At 31.2% G+C, this 5,073-nt stretch overlaps 2 long non-coding RNA genes across 2 annotated transcripts; both read right to left on the bottom strand.

Annotated features, from left to right (window-relative positions):
- Nucleotides 1-2,005: 2,005 nt before the first annotated feature.
- LOC139824942 (uncharacterized) lies at nt 2,006-3,333 on the bottom strand. Its single transcript, XR_011735372.1, has 5 exons — nt 3,137-3,333; nt 2,868-3,039; nt 2,629-2,794; nt 2,462-2,558; nt 2,006-2,150 (listed from the first exon to the last, which is right to left on the bottom strand). It is a non-coding gene; the product is annotated as an uncharacterized lncRNA (long non-coding RNA).
- Nucleotides 3,334-3,548: 215 nt separating this feature from the next.
- LOC139824943 (uncharacterized) lies at nt 3,549-5,036 on the bottom strand. Its single transcript, XR_011735373.1, has 5 exons — nt 5,012-5,036; nt 4,479-4,585; nt 4,044-4,081; nt 3,738-3,954; nt 3,549-3,667 (listed from the first exon to the last, which is right to left on the bottom strand). It is a non-coding gene; the product is annotated as an uncharacterized lncRNA (long non-coding RNA).
- Nucleotides 5,037-5,073: the final 37 nt, after the last annotated feature.

The following is a 5,073-nucleotide window of genomic DNA, read 5'->3' on the forward strand; positions in this document are numbered from 1 at the left end:
TCAGATCTTATTTCAGACTGTTACTACGTTTACGCGAGCGTTACTTCTGTAGTAACTTACGATAATTCCTTCGCGTAAACGGGATTTTGTAGTAACTTACGATAATTTACTCCGCGTAAAAGTGATATATCGTAAGTTACTACAGAAGTAACGCTCGCGTAAACGTAGTATGTCTTAAGTAATATCTGAAATTGCTAATATACGGTCATTTAATTGGTTGAATAGAGCCTTATTAAGATTGCCTTTAACCAAACCTAAGTGCTCATCTATAATAGGTGTTTTAGGCCTTAAGCCTTAAGAAATTATTCAATCAGGAGAATAATTGACTGTGATTGGTCAATTTCTTAGAGTTTAGGGCTTAAAAACCTATTATAAACTGGAACTAAGACGGTAAAGGCCATTGCACGTAAAAATAAGTTTTAGTCATAATCGTAAGGTTGTAAGAAAAAACTGAAAATAGACCAATCACAGTCGATTATTCCCCTCGCGCTTGAAGAATAATCAAGTGTGATTGGTCTATTTTCTTACGGCCTTACGATTAAAACTAAAACTTTGTTACGTGCAATGGCCTTATAAGAGAGAGAGGAGGAAAGAGATACTATTCCTACAATTTTATAAGAAAGTAAAATGTGTCGCATTGTTTATATTAAAGGAAATTCAAGGTTTATTGTACCAATTGCCAGTTTACGTACAAAAATGTTTATTTTTTAAATTATGATAAAATTACAATCAATACAAATGTATCTGAAACAATAAGTAAGTTGGGGAATATCTCAGTTTTTTGGCTACCACAAGAATATTCAGATAAAATAACAGCTATTTTGTTAGATGTCGATATATTGCATCAACCGCCATGTGTTTTTGCAAAATTCATGAGATATGTCCGATTAGTTATTGTCATATCAGGGAAGAAGAAACAACTGTTTTAAATTGATAACTGATTTTTAATAAATGTTGACAATCAATTTAAAACAATTAATCATATCTATTTCATAACTTAGTATAGTAAAGCTAGTTTATTTGTTCAGACATCCACATTTTACACTAAGTAGTATTAGTAGTAATAAAGGTATGCGCTAAGTCTGTATTTAGCTAGATATCATAAAACGTGTATCATTCCTTCTCTCTCGCACATCATACATTGGTATTACTAAGCATACATTAATTTTCTTTTCAAATTACGCGAAACAATGCAAAAAAAAACTCGATATCGAATCCTAAAGTTTGATATAGTATGCTTAGACTGTAGTAAAAGTAAAAAAAAAAATATATATATATATTTTTTTTGTTGGACACACACACACACACACACACACACACACACACACGTGTGTGATTATTAGGTCGAGTAATAAAGTGATAAAGTATCAAAGCAACAATACATATTTTACCTCAATACGGAACAATCGTGAAAAGTATGTTGAATAATTTGCCCATCGGATTAAGACTCTATTAAGCTAAATTAAATAAATTCGATATTGAAACGATATCAGAACATCACACTGCGAATACTAAATTATATATATTGTGTAAGTACTGAGCGACATATCTAGATGAAAAACCTATCCAGAGCGATAATTGACGTATGAGCCGCGAGTTATCCAGCCTAATATTGGATCATTAAACGTTAACGAGTGACCAAGGTGTATACCATACGGTACATCCAAAGCACTGCCACATAAGTTAGGAGCTCTTGATATAAAAATGAGGCATAATTTCACAATCAGGAATGCTACTCCTCTATCTCTCAAATCCGTATATCAAACATGACAATGTAATTACCATCATTAAACTAAACCATGCATGGATATTAATATTGTGCCCTTAAATGTGTTTAAGGAGAATGACGATTTCTTAAACAATGTCGTATTCTTATGTCGGTTAAACAGTCAATAACGAACGTAGACTAATCATGAATTTCCATATCGTGGAGTGTTTGCGTCAGTATGCATCATGTTACGTGCTAGGAGTTAATAGACTCATTTCTTAAACAACGTACTAGTAGCGATTAACGATTGGCGACAACGCAACGTAGTTGCTTAGCCATTGGTACCAACCAGAGATTCTTTAGGTTTCTTTATGGCTTATTGCTCTGCTGCATACGAAGAGGACGAAACCGATGTTCTCTTTGGCCTTTAGATCTCTGCGAACTGTTGTTAGACATGAATTCCTTACAGTAATAATGTAGATATTTACATCATATTGTCGTAATTATCTAATTTAATTTCAATCAAAACTCATTTTTGAATTTAATTTTATTTCTCATTTTGTTTCAATCTAATAATCTAAATAAAAATATTTAAAAAAAGAACCAAGTACATTTATTAAAGTAAGTAATTTCATTCTATCTTTGTTATTCATTAATTGCCAAAAAGGATAGAACGACGTTAGAAATGAACATTATCTGAGTTTTGATAAAAATAGAAAGCACCTAATATTACACACAATATAATATACATACATTATTTTATTCGTGATTGTTATCTATTTTTTCCTTCTCTATCTTCTTCACATGCGCGGAAAAGCGTTAATTGGAGTTGACTTTTCACACCAATCACCTATAGAAGCATTTCAATATTAATCTCAAAGATGTGCATGATAAAAAATTGTGCATAAAACTTTGCTTACTTGTATATCGATAATCGCATAGCACTGAATAAACATTTCTGATGATAAATCTGTTAATTTTGCACAGTCTAAATGAGTACATAGGCTGCACTATAGTAGCAGTTGCTTCATCACATTCAATGCTTACAAAAGGATCATCTGTAAGAGCTAGAGATAATGATGCAATCTGGAAAGATGTTATTCATAAGTATTTAAAATAACTAACAAAAAAGATATAATGAAGATACAAGATACCTTACCGAAATTTCGATCATTTTACGTTGTGTGGTACTCCTATGACAAAATGATCTGCAAATTGTAATTGTAGCGACGTCCTTTTCAATACAAATTTTGTTTCTCTCATTAATATGTTTTCCCTGAGTGCTTCATATTCTTCCAACGTAACAGGAGACAATTTATCGATGAGAGGTTCTAAAATTTAATTTTAGGTATAGCTCTTATTTGCAACTTTATTTAGTGTGAGATTACAGTCAAATCAAAATCTGTCTATATTGACACATATATTTACCTGGTTTCAGTACAAGGTAGAGATTATAATCGTATTTTGCGGCAGCTTGTTTGATGATATCAATACGATGAAAAATATCAGAACATAATCTGACTGTCAGATCACCAGTTACATATCTTATTACTCGGCATTCCTGATGAAAATTGCTGCAAAAGGTAAGTCGTTTGTAGCAATTTTTCAGGTGTTATGTCCTCGGGTAATTCTTAACATTCACTCAATAAAAGTCCGGTCGGTCTCGCTCCGCAAATCCGTGTCCATCACAATTGATGGACATCTTTCTAATAATTTTTCAACTGAAAAAGATATAAAATTATATATTTCCTATACATAATCAGGCAATACGCATATCTGAAATCGGGACATTATGTTCACTGAGAAGATAAATATATTTGTTGTAAATAAATTATACCTGAATTATCGTCAAGTGATGATCTGTTCCTTGTTTATAATCCCTTTTCTTCCCCTTATTTTCCGCGATTTCTTTTTCAAATGGTTCAGTATTCAAGTTCCAGCTGTTACGTAAAGAGGCGGCTATAATAATAATTTACTTCTCAGACTTCCATGTAATTTCGTATCTGAAAATAATAATTAATTACTTTACCTGTACACTGTCAGCAACTTTCTAAATGTCCACAGCTGCACGTTCCTCGTGATTAAAACTGTATGCACGACACTCCAACTTGGAAAGTCGTTATTGTAATTCCTTGAATTAAAGTATCTAGCACAACTCCGTTTAACCGATAACCAAAGTGATAAAAATGATTTGTACCTAAATTTCGAGATTTATAAAATAACTGCTCTTTGACACCTTCAACGGTCTGCAAAAATGCATAAAATTCAGTTTCTTATATACACCAAATAATTATTTAAACAGAAACATTCTCATTGAAATATATCATATTCATACCTTAAATATAATCAAATAGCATCATCTATATAAACACCCTAAAAGTAATAATAATCATTGATTCAGTGTGTGCATTATGTTGCAGTGTTATTGTGTTACGTTCAGCCAGTAAAAAGTTCTCACACAATGCAAGTATTAAATATTAAAACACTTCCACTAATTGAACGTAACCCAACATCACTACAACATAATGCAAAAAAGCAATAATTATTACTTACATATGCTTATATATAAAATATATTATTATAAAGATGAAGATAAATATATCTACTGTCTGTATTAAAATCTATATAGTTACTGTAACGTATACCTTAGATTTGTATGAGCAAGCAATAAATATCGAAACATAACCTTATGAAATAATTATACTTTGATACTACGTACAGTACGTACCTAATAAAGTTTTCTCAACGACATTGAAAGCTCTTTACATACCTTCAAAAGGACAAACGAAACCATCTCTCTCTCTCTCTCTCTCTCCTCCTCCTCCTCCTCTCTCTCTTCTATCATCATTATTTCGAAATTACTCGATGTAACTCGATCTGTAATAATAAGTTCAATTAATTCATATATGAGCTATATTTCAATATTCATTACTCGTACTCAAAAATCTAAAGTTTATGTAACAGTAACAACTACAGATTTCACACAATGCGGACAGTCAATATCGAAATACTGCAGTTACACTTGACCTCGTTATAAACATTAAAGATGACGTTAAAAAATGTTAATGTAAAATATAATTTATAATATATATTTATTTATTTACCTACTAATATATAATATCATGTATTATTATTATAACCTCGCGAGACACCACGCAAACACACGTCATTGACTTCTATTATGCTGAAAAAACATTGAAGATAACGTTAAAAGATATTAAAAAATATAATTTATAATATATATATTTATTTACCAATATCATCACACACACATATATTCATATTAAAAAAAATCCTACTAACCTCGCAAAACGCCATACGAACGCACGTCACATCGCACTATCACGCGAAATTCGTTAAACTCA

Source organism: Temnothorax longispinosus, unplaced genomic scaffold (genome assembly GCF_030848805.1).
Source record: "Temnothorax longispinosus isolate EJ_2023e unplaced genomic scaffold, Tlon_JGU_v1 HiC_scaffold_699, whole genome shotgun sequence".
Lineage (NCBI taxonomy): Eukaryota > Metazoa > Arthropoda > Insecta > Hymenoptera > Formicidae > Temnothorax > Temnothorax longispinosus.